General features: G+C 30.9%; 1 pseudogene; it reads right to left on the bottom strand.

The window, feature by feature from the left end:
* Positions 1-287: 287 nt before the first annotated feature.
* On the bottom strand, positions 288-5,533 carry LOC107874040 (annotated as a pseudogene).
* Positions 5,534-15,588: the final 10,055 nt, after the last annotated feature.

The following is a 15,588-nucleotide window of genomic DNA, read 5'->3' as shown; positions in this document are numbered from 1 at the left end:
GCATCGCCTTAACAACAATTTTCTTCCTGCTAAGAGCTTGCTTAAAATGAGGTTTTTCACAAAACTTACAAGATTGTAGATCAATGTCATCCTTGTAGTATAATATGCAACCATTTTCACAACAATCAATTTTCATTGACGACATTCCTAACTTTGACATCAACCTCTTTGCCTTGTAGAAATTATCAGGTATCTCTAGATTTGGGTCAACTAATTCATGTATAAGGTCAATCACAGAGTCCATTACCCCCTGTGGGACATTCCAATCTGATTTTATACTTAATAACCTAACTAGACAATTGGGATTGTGGACTCCCCTTACATAGAGGTCGACTAGCAGCTTCCAACTGTTCAAAGAAACGTTTAGATTCATCATTGGGAGATTCTTCAACATGATCACCATATTCAAAATCAGAATGCATCCCATACGCATATCGAACCATGTCGTGCATTCTATTATTTTGGACATTAGGTTCCACAACTCTACAACTTTTACTAGCAACATAGTGTTGAGATCTATCAAAACTATTATCAACTTTTTCAAGACTAGTCCACACTGTATAATCTTCTTTAAACCCATTTTGATAGAGATGAAACTTAACAGTATCAGATTTTTCATAGTTTCTACATTTGCATTTACTACAAGGACACTTAACCAAGCCATCAAGTTGAAAAAATTCTAATGTCCTTGCGTAGTCCACAAGATCATTAATGCCGGCTATAAATTCAGGCTTCAACCCCAATCATCCAATATTAGTCATATCATACATCCAACTACGATGTATCTATACAAAAATCACAAAATCTAATATTTTGTAAGACTCAACAAGTAATAAAATAACTTGGCATCTTTAAAATAAAAGAAATTTCTCAAGTCATACACACACAGAGGTTAAAATACAAAAGTTCAAAGTTCCAAGCATAAAATATTTACCCCTTTTATTATCTATCACTTTTTTTACTAACGTAACCTAAACTTAGTTGTTGTTAATTCACTAAAATTTGGTTCATATAATATACACAGTTTTGAGCAAAGATATTATATCATCATATATCCAGCGAATCAACATCATCGATATGGTTTAACTTATGATTTCCTTTTAAATAGCCTGAATGTGTAAATAAATGAATATATATAAAAAATATACAACCCAAGATGAAATATTACACTACATAACCCACTTTTTAATATTATACCTAAGAGAAAAGCATTACACAGAATGTAACATTCTATCTTGTATACAAAAAACAATAGCATATAAAAAGTGCTTATGCGCAAATATAAGCAAAAACAAATAAAAAACTCAAAATATGAGTTACGTGGTGTAAAAATTTTCTCTTGAGCGTAATTTTCACTCAATAATAATATTAACCAAAGCTCTTAATTATGAGCAAAGAAAGCTATAACTATGAGTAAAGAAAACTTGAAAAGAATACACCAAGTAAAAAAGCAAATAAAGTAAGAGCTAAGTCACAAGTAGAATCCATCTTTGCTAAAAAAGAGTAACACCATAACCAACAAACAGAGCCAATGACATAATGCCTTTCCCAAAATAAAAAGCAAAAACCGATAATAACTACATAGACTATTTTGAGCCATATAAAGTAAAGAATGAGATAGAACTTGGAAGTAAAAATCTTGATGGCTAGCTATTCATTTATATGTGCCAAGACACACACATATACACTTTGCCTGTAGATCCTTCAAAAGAGATCCTTCTAAAGTTCAACTGAAGGTTTTAGATTTTTAGCGTATCTTAAATAATTCTCTTCTGTGCTTTTTGTATTTTCACTCTTAATTGAATATACACATTTGAAGTCTATTTTCTATTCAAAATGACATCAGATACTGGAGAAATGGCTCAGCAAATGTTAGACGCAAGGAAAATAACGTTACTCCAAAACAAGCATGTACATACATTATGAGTTATGACCATAATTTTTGACTAATTTACAGCGGCATTACATCATGATATATTGATTTTCTTTTTCAATTTTATCGTTTAGTTTGAGTTACTTTTTCTTTCACAAACTACTTATAACAAGTCTTTCCCAAAATTTTTAAATTGATGTGGCTCATCCAAGGGCTACATTCACTATCAAATAACAGTTAATCTGTTTGAAATAAAAGAATCAATAGCGCATAACTCTAAAATATTTCTATATTATATAGGCACTTATTTTAACATGTAGTTTCAATATCAGTAAAACAATTCAAAATCTTCAATTTAACACTAAATCAGTTAATATAATGAGAAAAAATCAAACTAATATTGAAATTTTTAAAAATTTTGTGAAACACATAATATGCTTGTATGCCAAGTTAATAATTCGGCATCTTTAAAACCCATGGAAGATGTAGTTCAACATATTGATGTCTTATATTATTTTACATGCTTGATGCTCACGTTTCATTATCTAGCATTTCACAAATCATTTTTAAGCCCAGAAATTAATATGGGTCAGCAACCTCAAATGGCATGAAAGCAATTATAGGTATGTATAACATGTGAACCCCAACATATAGCTGATTTGACATATAATTCAAAGCTTGAAAACTTACCTGAAATGGAAGAGATGGAGGATTTGAGGTTTGGGCAGAGGATTTGGGAGAGACGAAGAGAGTCGAATTAGAGATTGTGTTGGAGAAAGTCGACCTTTTCAGGTTTTGTATTTTGTAACTAAAATAAAATTATAAATATTAAAGGAATTAAAGAGTTGACCTTTTTCATTTTGTATTTTTTTAATTATAATTATAAGTATTAAAAGAATTGAAGAATATATATTTTAGCTTCACACTTCATAAAATGGTGACATATAATTATTTTTAATAATAAATTTTAATTTATTAAAATAATAGCGACCTCACGAGGTCGCAACGTTACAAAATTTATAGGCACACTTTAATTATTTTGGCGCTAACTTTTCCTGCTTTTGAAGTCTCTAATATTGTGTTGTTGATTTTTTTAATATTTTATTGACTTCATGTGGTTTCTTTATTTTAAAATAAATTAAAAAAATAAATTGAGGGAATAAGCAACCTCATGAGGTCTTTTATTTTTTACCAACTTTTGAGGTCTCTTTTTTAAGTCTCCTTGTATAATTTTTTAATATTTTTGATAATAAATATTCATTTATTACTATAGTAGCGATCTCACGAGGTCGCAACGTTAAGAAATTTATTGGCGTAATTTATATTTTATATTTTTTTTTAGATAAATTTAATTATTTTGATGTTAATTTTTCTCACTTTTTATTTTTGACCTCTTAAAATCTCTAATATTGTGTTGTTGAATTTTTTTTATCTTTTACCGACTTCATGAGATCTCTTTATTTTAAAATAAATTAAAAAAATAAATTGAGGGAATAAGCGACCTCATGAGGTCTCTTATTTTACTATTTTTGAGGTCTCTTTTTACCATTTTTTTAGTAGTGATATATTAATTATTTTTATATTATTGATTAAATTACAAGTCTTTACTTGTGTTTTAAGTATTTTGTTAGATAATAGGCTTTTTATTTTTATATTTTCTTATGTATATCTAAACAACATGATAATGATATAAACAATTACAAAAATTTATAGCGGAAAAAGTACAAATTAAAAGGAAGAGCTAAAGTTTTGCTATCAATCTAACAGACATTTATAATCTACTTACCTGTAAAAGGAAAAGGAACTAATGAAATTGTGTCAAAGCAGGCAACAGGTCAACATGCCTACTTTGGCATAATTTCATTGATCCTTTTCCTTTCCTCCTTTTTTTCTTTATTTTAATTTATTTATGTTATTTTTTTAATCTGTTATATATATTGATGATTGATTTTTCATGAAGGAAATGAAAGCTTGGAGTAGTAAATATTTAGGCTTTTAAAGTATACAATAAAAAATGAATTAGTGGAATAATAAATTTTGATACATTTAAGTTTGAATTTAGGTTGTTACAATAATGAATAGAAATAAATGAAGGAGTAATAATTAATATATTTATTTTTGTACAATAATAAATAATGAAGTAAATAGAAATATAGAAAAAATTACCAAAAAAATAAAATAAGAAATATGAAACAAATTGAGGAACACCGAACAGTATATGGATGAATCCATAATGAAAAAGAATTTGAATCGCCTAATGAAAGCAAAGAAAACAAGTCTAGATTCTCTAGAATATGAAATTGAAAGTAATCGAAATGAGCATGCTTCGTACTTTATTGTATTGAATTTTACTAACGTCTAGTGTTAACTGAGGAATTTCAAAAAAGTGTTGCTTAACAATTAACAAGACAACTTCTGCTCTCTCTTCAAATATTCCTTTCTTCTCAAAAGCTAACAGAAGAACCTCAGGATGACTTCCCATCTTTAGCATTCATTTTTCTTCTCCAAATAATAACTGAAGCCTCAATCTTATCCTTGAGCTCTCTAAAATTTTATGTTTTGACGACATGTCCATAATTGTGAAAAAGTAATCTAGATCAAAGTATTCTTCAGTGATGCTTTTGTAGATCGAATCTCCTAGGCTGGCTCTCCCATTCTAAACATAGTAAAAGAGAAATTTTAACTCAAGATCACAAGCCTGAAGTAAGTTAAAAGTGAGACTCGTAATTTTTTTCCTTTTACATACCTTGGGTAGGAATTCTATATAACTTTTTAGAATCATCATTTCTGACAAGACTTGAGAATTTATGGCAATGGATGCTTTATGAACTTGGTTTGCTGAATCCTTCTGAAGTCGTAGCCATTTCCTTAAAGAATCAAAAAAGCCGTTAGGAGGAACCTTAGGAGTAGGTATCCACCATTTGTCAATTACAATTCAGATAATTCTACAATGACATAAGGAAAACAAAAATAGAAAAAACTTCGTATCTCTTACAATAAGCATCACATCTAGCTTGCGTAGTGTTGAAATATTCATTTGAAGATCGGACCTTTGCTTTGTTACCAGAACCTGATAAATAAATGAACGTATGATTACTCTTGTTGTATGGTAGATATACGGACTACACAACAAAGAGAGAAAGAGAGAGAAAGAGATAGGTACCTCCATGTTTGTTTCATCTTTTGATTTTTGTTTACAAGGAACAAATTCAACAATGTGATCGTGACAGATAAAAGCCAACCAATTTCTTTTCTCCATTTGTAATGTAATACCTAACTAACTACATAAGGTTCTTAAAATGTAAAAAATCATTGACTAAATGTTGAATAGAGCAATAAAACATCGCATTACCTAATGTGTAGCTGAAGATTAAGCAACAAATCATAATTCCTATGTGTAACACCTCAAAATTTTTGTATCTAAATTTAATATTGTAGATGAATATAACTTGAAATCTATAAGAGTTACGAGGTGAACATATTTTGAAAAAAAAATTATAGTATATGAGTAATTATTTATCACCATATTGTTGTTTGTTGGTATAGAATAATAAAGTGATCCTCTTATTTAGTTATTAATATTTGAATAGGTAGGGGGCCACCTTATATTTTCCTTAATAGAGTATTTAGTGGAGAAAAAAAAATAGAAACCTTCAACATTTCTACTTTTGCTTCAGGAAGCAAAGAAACGTACCTGTAGCGGTGCTTGGCCCTAATCCTCTTTTCTATCTTTATTCTTGCAACAAGTATAAAAAATAAATAATTGGGTTCCCTCTTTTGCTTCTCAAGAATCAACGATACAACTAGTATTTGTACTTCCTCTTCCGTTTCCTCTTCCTTTTCTTTCAACATCAAGGAATTGATTTCACAACTTTAGTTAAAGTGAACCTCAAGAGGTAAATTCTCTAACCCTTCTCTTGAATATGATTATGGATAAGTAAGTTGGGATGAGTGATTGAAATTTTATTTTAATTGAAAAGGGTTTTGTAATTAGGGTTCATGAAAAGGGGAAAAATGAAATTTTGATAAAAAGGATTTTTTTGAAAATTCTCATCAATTGAACAGATTTAGTTTTGAATTAAATCATTTGGAAAAATTAAGGAATTATCCCTAGTGATTGTTAAGAAACTTTTCTAACTTTGGCATAGGTAATATGGTATTGAAATAGCTTAGTGTGTCAACCTATCGGGTATTAATGATATATGTGTATGGTATATATAGTTAATGGTGGTTGATTGCTTGCTCGCCAAGTGAACGGCGGAAGCTTATGGTTGGTTGCATAGATCTTATATCCCCGTATATTGAGTTGTTCAAGGTTTGTGATATTGCCTCTAACTAGGAAAATACTAAAGGTATGTAAAGCTAAAACCTCCTTCGCCCTAAGGCTCCACCTGTAATTATTTGTTCCTCCTAAAATAGCCGAGATAGTTTAGTTGATACATGTGAATAGAGTTTTCAGTTTCTATATGCCTAGTATATGAGCACGTATCCTTTTCATTTGAAATTACTCATATTCATGCATCTTGCATCAATTTGTTGAGGTTAAAGCATTCGTACTACTCCCGTCAAGTCAAGTATCTATAGAGTTGGTTCGTCTTCATTAGGACTTCTTAGAAGTCACCTAGTATATCTTCATATGCTATAAATTAGAATAAATGGCCATACTATAGTCGCATTAATATATTAGATCATATAGAGATATAGTCATTTGATGATATAAAGTACAAGAGTTGTAATAGTTTGATACTACCAAAGGAGTCAATTGTATATGGAAAGCATTACTCGAATAACTATACAGTATTTGCCTTAATATATACTTGCATAGGCCTTTGAAGCACTATTCGATAAAAGTTAACGACGGGAGGGTATCATAGGTTTGGCTTGGAATACGCGTGACATAATTTTGTGCACAGAATTGAGACTAGACCACTATAACGAGCCCAAATTCATGGCGTACCTGCCCTTGTGGTATTATTTGTATTTGGGGTTGGTTGGACTAGTTCCCCTGACTCGAACCAATATATGGAACATATGGCCTATGGGCAAACCCTTATAGTGAGTCCCAAGGAGGGGCGTACCCTAGATCAGACCGCAATTATAGTAATACGCATAACATCATAGCCAGGAGTATCTGGATAGCACATATGGTACACTTGACATAGAGTGCCCTTGGTGGGCCATCATATGATTATTTGTATTAAACTAGGCACAAGTCATCACTTAGGAAAATTGCTGGGCCCTTAATGACGATGATTTATTCATAAGTGGTTATATGATGAGTTAATAAGGTAAACACATAGGCAAGTATCTTATATGGTGTATTTGTCACCCGTTATTTCTTAAGTTATAGTTTCATATAAAAGGTTCTAGTATTCAGGCATCCGCAGTTGCTCATTCTATTGTTTGACTCATTGAGCATCCTTATATGTTTACTTGTTATTCTATATGCTTTACATACTAGTACATATTTTATATGTACTAACGTCCCTACGTCTGGGGGCACTTTGTTTCTATAAATATAGGATCAAATGTAATTGTAAGCACACTTCTATACTAGGCACTCGTCCGTGTTCAGCAAAGAAGTCAGTGATCTTCTCTCTTACCTGGAGTGAATAAATGTCTAGTACTTTTTAATTGTGTTTTCGGTTATAGTTTGGGTATGTTGGGGTGCTGCCCCGATCACCTTCTTTAGTACAGTTACAATTTCTCTTAGAGGCTTCGTAGACAGTGTTTAGTTTTCATACATGGTCATAGTTGATACTCATATGGTTCTTGTCCGCCATGCCTAGGCTAGGAGCGTGATAAAAGTGATATCAGAGACTAGGTTCAGTTATTCTAGGGAGTCTACGAAGCCATGTCCAGTAGATTTCCACTTATAAATGTGTCGTGCACCACATTTATAATGGAGGAGCTACTTGAGCATTAGGAACTATGCTCTTTTTTCATGATCTAGATCGTGCAACAGAGCTAAATCGTAAGAAGTTGCTTCTAATTTACACTGTGGTCATACAGATTCCATCTACCTAACACAATCCCAAATCTAACCAAAAAGGTCAAATATTAATTTTACCAATTAGGGAGATTTTGATTAATAACCACCTATCATATAGAAACTCAAACTTAAGATTACGATAGCTCAATAAGCATGGTCCTTCAAATCTATTGGTGTTTACCAAAGAAAGACATGAAGAAATTCATGTACCTAGTATAGTTATAGTTGCATTTGTGGTACTCCTTTTCATGCTTAGGTAGGACCTAATGGGGGAGGGGGTCGCTTATATGTTTTCGGAATTAATTGCTTACTTATAGAGAAGAAAAATGGTATTTGTTAATTTAACTTATAGGAGACTATCATCAACTTCTAAGTATGAAGGCCCTTCTATCAATTCTTCTCTTGCTTGTAGAATCAAGTCCTAAAAAGGACCTTAACACCCCTTTGATGATATACTTAGAATCCTTAGAATTTTGTATGTGTTAGAGTGAAAGTAGTCGTACTTTTTTTTTTTTTTTTAATTTTGTTGGTTTAAGTATCGGAAATGGCTTGAATTGTTACCATTGTTGAGTAAAGACACTCCCAACTAATCGACAAGGCCTATGTAATTTATCAAACACCACCCCAATTGTGTGCATAGATGATTTATATAAAACATATGTATCTGATTACCCCGGCTAGATAATGACCTCTGTGATTTTTTATTTTTCTTCATTTTTCTTTTAGTTGATGGGATCAGAAATGAGTGTTTCAATTGTCCTATGAAAATATATGTTCAGATACATGTCCATGTGCTTAAGAGTGGAGTTAAATGAGATTGATATGTGATCAAAGAATGGACTACCGTTATTATTTAAGCGACCATGTCAATCCTATCAAGTATGATTGAACTTTAAGAAAAAAAAATCAAAAGGTGGCTAATTTCTGAGATGATTTCTTAAGTATGCGATATGTAGAAGCTCTCATGTCATAGTATCTTTTGATACCCAATTTGTTTATCTATCCATCAAGATTTATAGAAGCTATCAGACATTGTTTTCAGTAATATACTTTACGTTAAAATGGACAGAAATAATTTTAACCTCTCAATCAGATAGAAGTAGAGGTAGAAATATCTCATATAATCTATAACTAACAATAAGTTGCTTGCACTTAAATTACAACTTGATGACCCCATAGGATGTCCATAGTTTATGGGGGCACAAAATGCCCAAAAGATAAGTCATCATGACAATATATATGTATACACATGTGTATTGTAGCTTACTTTCTGGTAAAGTTGTACTTGTTACATATATTTTATTTTATTTATTTAAATATTACTTGTTTCCATAATCTTACTAAGTTGTATGTTACATAAAGTTATGCGTTCTCTAAGGATTATTTTGTTTATATGTTATTTGTATCATAGACCTATTGTGTATAGGTTACATGTTGTCTCAATTACTCTTTATGTGACGTGTATATTCTGGACCATTTGTCCTTATGTCACTTTTCGTAAATTAGTTGTTCATATGATGTATATTTTATAAAGAATGTGTTCACATGGTATATATTTCATAAAGTATTGATCCCTATGTTAGGTGTTTCTCAGGCTATTTACTTATACACTACTTGTATCTTAGGTCATTTTCTTATGTTCTATGTGTTACATGAATTCTGGTTGTATCTTACATGTTTTATAAAGAAGGTTCTTAAGTGCTATATGTCAACCTATATGACGAAATGTTTTATAATTTATTTGTCTATATGTTATTCGTTCGGTGTAATGTTTGATAACGTGTCATGTAGATATACATCAAAAGATGCTTATTTTTATGTACACCTCGTGGGTTTTTAGTTACATGTTATGGACACAACGAGTCACTCATTTCTACTTAACATGCACTATAACCTATTTTTTTAAGCATTGTACATTGTAACAATTCGCATGACTAAAATGTTGGAAAAATAAATTATTAATTAAATTAGTCATATAACATTGTATTTAATAGTTTATAGGCTGTATGAATATCTATTTAAGGTTACTTAGTATGCTCTTATGTCATAAGTAAATTATTTACATGTAGCATGTTTCCACCATTCAAACAAATTAAAACTTAAGCGCTTCCATAGTTTAGTTTCATATTTGATTATGTCATAAATGTCATGTCATAGTCCACTGACCTACATGTTATATGCATTGAAAATTATTATCTATAGATTATATGCTTCATGAGTTATAATCTTATACGTTATCTTTCTCATGGTGTAGTTGCTTAGGTATTATGCATCTCACAACTCGCCTATTTAGAGATATTAAAGATCTATTGGATCACATAATATCTTTCAGCTTTTAACTTGTTAGAATGTAACCGCTTTGAAAGTTAGAAGTTAAAAAAAAATATAATAAAAAAAATCATTAGTCGAAACCTCTATTTAGTTATTTTTTTTATTTCATTACTTTGTTTTTATTTCCTTCTTGAAAAGTGGTGATACGTCTCCACTTATCTTCTTTTATCTTCATATGGTATCCTTTCACGTCAGCGCTAATGCATATTGTATATTCATGTGTGAAGCCAAGTTTTCTCATCTACATACGATATCTTGTCGTAGTTCTAAAATCTATTTATTAGATGTTTTGTATATGCCCGTATATCACAATTAGTTTACTGATATGTTATTGGTCACTTTGGTTTAAAATTCTATAAATTAAGTAATGTTGTGGTCCACCTGCATATATAATATATATGATAATTATGTCATAACTCATCTATTTACATGTTGTTTGTTATATTATTCATTTATTTGTATGACATTTTATGGTTTATGGGCTTATCTGTCATAAGTTTACGTAGCTTAACTGCATATAGATTGGACGTTATATATTATTATTGAGTTCATAATTTATACACTTATCAAGGTAGCATGTTCATAGCCCTTTCGGCGTCTCACATGATTATGTAAGTACGTGTCCTTCGTGTTTATTTGCTTACATATTGTAATTTCTATATGTACTTATTTATTTTAAATAATATATGTACCTACTTAAGTAGAGAGGTATGAGTTAAGGTTACTCATAGGTAGAAGGTAAGATAATGATTTATTTGGTTTTCCAGAGGATAGTCAAAGGGCTTGAGTCAACGAAACCCATTAAAGCTAACAGATGTGCCTTTGTATGAGGAGTAGAATTGAGATAGACTTAAATATGGAAAGTTGGTCCCAAATTATAAAGCCTCATCCCGTTTATGATGCAGATCTTGTCATCTTGAGAGGAAGAAGGGATTTTTTCTTTTCATATTATTTTTTTCAAGCTTGGTGATTGTCCAAGTTAGCAAGGGCATTTGTTGATTGAATTAGATATGAAAAATTCCTTCATTGATTGCTCGATTCAAGTTATCTCTTATGGCGGTTGTTTCAATTTCTATCTTTTATCTGATTTTAAATTATTTTCTTACTTTTGGTGTATAGTTGTAGCAAAACAAATCCATCTCCATGATATTTAACAATTAGGTATGCTTGTTCATTCATTGGTTGTTACTGGGTTGGCTATTAACCACTAAGAAATAAGAAAATCTGAGAGGATGTTTTTATCTATGTCAAGTTAGTTGTTGCAAGATGCTTGTAGACTCTTCCTCTTTTACTTTACCATTGTTCTATTGACATGTTTTGTTCCTTGTTTCTTCTTGTTGGGACTTCTTATATAAAAAAAAAACCTTGCGGGGTTGATCTTGATCTTTTATGCGCATTACAGTGCATATTTGTGCTCTACTGTTTTTCAACTTGTTGATCTAGTTGTATTTGTTCTGAAGGGAAGATTGACGTGTGAATTCATTCCTTGTTCTTTAGTTTGATTTGTGCCAATTAGTTTAAAGTTCTATGTGGATGCAACATTCAGAGGTAAAATATTAGGTAAGTTATAGTGTTGGTTGTACGTAATATTTGATTATAAGGCCAAGTAGAGCCTCCTGTATTATCAGTTGAGTAACGTATTTGTTATAACGCTCTGTGAAGCGTATTTATATGTATTCTGGTTAGCTGACAAGTTTTCGATAGGCCTAATTACATAGAAAACTCTAGTAAAATTTTTGAAAATTTTGGGAGTTTCGAATTTTAGGACCACATAATGGATAAATTGAAGTGAAAGTTAAGTAATTGATCTCATGAGTGTCTTAGATAATTATAGGAGTCAAATAAGCTATAAGTATCATTCGAGGACGAATGATCTTAAGGGGAAAGATTGTAACACCTCAAAAATTTTGAATCTAAATTTAATATTGTAGATGAGTATAACTTGAAATCTATAAGAGTTGCAAGGTGAACATATTTTGAAATTTTTTTTATAGTATATGTGTAATTATTTATCAGCATATTGTTGTTTGTTGGTATAGAATAATAAAGTGATCCTCTTATTTAGTTATTAATATTTGAATAGGTAGGGGGCCACCTTATATTTTCCTTAATAGAGTATTTAGTGGAGAAAAAAAAATAGAAACCTTCAACATTTCCACTTTTGCTTCAGGAAGCAAAGAAACGTACCTGTAGCGGTGCTTGGCCCTAATCCTCTTTTCTATCTTTATTCTTGCAACAAGTATAAAAAATAAATAATTGGGTTTCCTCTTTTGCTTCTCAAGAATCAACGATACAACTAGTATTTGTACTTCCTCTTCCGTTTCCTCTTCCTCTTCTTTCAACATCAAAGAATTGATTTCACAACTTTAGTTAAAGTGAACCTCAAGAGGTAAATTCTCTAACCCTTCTCTTGAATATGATTATGGATAAGTAAGTTGGGATGATTGATTGAAATTTTATTTTTATTGAAAAGGATTTTGTAATTAGGGTTCATGAAAAGGGGAAAAATGAAATTTTGATAAAAAGGATTTTTTTGAAAATTCTCATCAATTGAACAGATTTAGTTTTGAATTAAATAAGATGAAAAAATTAAGGGATTATCCCTAGTGATTGTTAAGAAACTTTTCTAACTTTGGGCATAGTTAATAGGGTATTGAAATAGCTTAGTGTATCAACCTATCGGGTATTAATGATATGTGTGTATGGTGTATATAGTTAATGGTGGGTGATTGCTTGCTCGCCAAGTGAACGGCGGAAGCTTATGGTTGGTTGAATAAAGCTTATATCCCCGTATATTGAGTTGTTCAAGGTTTGTGATATTGCCGTTAACTAGGAAAATACTAAAGGTGTGTAAAGCTAAAACCTCCTTCGCCCTAAGGCACCACCTGTAATCATTTGTTCCTCCTAAAATAGCCGAGATAGTTGATATATGTGAATAGAGTTTTCGGTTTCTATATGCCTAGTACATGAGAACGTATCCTTTTCGTTTGAAATTACTCATATTCATGCTTCTTGCATCAATTTGTTGAGGTTAAAACATTCGTACTACTCCCATCAAATCAAGTATCTATAGAGTTGGTTCATCTTCATTAGGATTTCTTAGAAGTCACCTAGTATATCCTCATATGCTATAAATTAGAATAAATGGCCATACTATAGTCACATTAATATAGTAGATCACATAGAGATATAGTCATTTGATGATATAGAGTACAAGCGTTGTAATAGTTTGATACTACCAAAGGAGTCAATTGTATATGGAAAGCATTACTCGAATAACTATACAGTATTTGCCTTAATATATACTTGCATAGGCCTCCGAAGCACTATTCGATAAAAGTTAACGACGGGAAGGTATCATAGGTTTGGCTTGGCACATGCGTGACTTAATATATCACCCGTTCTTTCATAAGTTATAGTTTCATATAAAAGGTTCTAGTATTCAGTCATCCGCAGTTGCTCATTCTATTGTTTGACTCATTGAGCATCCTCATATGTTTACTTGTTATTCTGTCTGCTTTACATACTAGTACATATTTTATATGTACTAACGTCCCTACATTTGGGGGCACTGTGTTTCTGTAAATACAGGATCAAATGTAATTGTGAGCAGACTTCTATACTAGGCACTCATCCGTGTTCAGCAAAGCAGTCGGTGAGCTCCTCTCTTACTTGGAGCGAATAAACATCTAGTACTTTTTAATTGTGTTTTCGGTTATAGTTTGGGTATGTTGGGGTCCTTCCCCGACCACCTTCTTCAGTACAGTTACAATTTTTGTTAGAGGCTTCATAGACAGTGTTTAGTTGTCATACGTGGTCATAATTGATACTCATACGGTTCTTGTCCGCCATGACTAGGCTAGGCTAGGGGTGTGACACTATGTCTCATGACTATTGACGCTATATATAAATTATACAAAATGATACAAGGTGGTTTTTCAATTCTCCCATTACTCTTGGCTTAATTACAAAAATCTTAATGTTGGTCAATAAAGAAGGTAAAATAATTTGAACGTTTTAATAAGAAAATAAGAAAAATATAATGTGGCATAATCATAAAATGGTAAATGCAAAAAGAAGCTTTTGAATTCTCCCATTACTCTTACCTTAATTACAAAAATCATTAATGATAGTCAATAAGGATGATAAAATAATGGTAACCTTTTAATAAGAAAATAAGGAAAATATAATATAGCTTAATTAGAAAAGAAAATGATAAATGTAAAATTGATTAGAATATGTACATATTAGAATAATCATTAATGAGAGTTAATAAATATGGTAAAATATTATAAATTTTTAATTAGAAAATAAGAAAAAAAAAGGGGAAAAAATGCCCCAAAAAATGACAGAAAAGATAAATAGAAAAGGTGACTTTAAAAGCATGCTACATCAGCATTCCCATATCTTTCCTTTATATAAATATATAGATTTAATGACATAAATTATGTGCAATACTATTTTAAGCATAATCAATAAAAATAGAGTCAAAATCTTAAATTTGCTTTTACTGTTAAAATCAGGTGGAACAACCTTGGCCAACCACCCCTACATTTTCCAAAATTTCAAGTTAGGAGAAAATTCTTTCTAGAATTCATATGTGGTCTGATTTAGCTTTTGTGAGGGACTTATTAAAAATATAGCATGCAGACAGGATAACTTTCCCTTATATATAATTAGGTAGATCTGACTTAAAAGTATAGAATTCATCATTCTTTTAAGAGTTTCATTCTTTCGTTCGGTTATATTATTTTATTGGGGAGTATAGAGAGCACTAAATTCATGTATAATACTATTTTTTAATTTTTTTTTAAGAGTTTTAGTACTATATTTACTAGTTCTATCAAATCTAAATTTCTTTCTTTTTCTGTCTAATTGATTGTTTATTTTTGCTTTAAAAATATGCTTTTCAGTCTAATTTTTAGACTTAAGAAGACATACTTTAGTGTACCTAGAAAAGTCATCAACAAAAATGTAATACTTCTTTCCACCTTTACTGCAGGTATTCATGGATCATTTGTTCAAGTTAAACAATCTATTTTAAAGTGGTGGAATCATGACTATGTACCTAAACTCAGGCCTCTATATTAGGCAACTCCAGTTATAATCTTATGACAAATACAAAAGTGGAGGAACTTTATTATCTACAAGAGAATTTTTAAGACACATAGCAATTTATGAAATTAATCAATATTTCATTGGGTGGCCATAAGCAGACATCTATGGATGACGAATATTCCACAGACTTGGGCAGAGGTTATAGAATATTTAGAGAAATACAGGCCTAATGTGATCTGCATGATAATTAGATGGACATCACTTGATTGTGGATGGCTCAAATATAATACAAATAGTACTTCAAGAGGCAACTCTAGTGATAGTTCAAATGCTT

Source organism: Capsicum annuum, chromosome 6 (assembly GCF_002878395.1).
Source record: "Capsicum annuum cultivar UCD-10X-F1 chromosome 6, UCD10Xv1.1, whole genome shotgun sequence".
In the NCBI taxonomy this organism is placed as follows: Eukaryota; Viridiplantae; Streptophyta; class Magnoliopsida; order Solanales; family Solanaceae; genus Capsicum; species Capsicum annuum.
The sequence above is the reverse complement of the archived record's forward strand: the minus strand, read 5'-3'. Positions and strand labels throughout refer to the sequence as shown.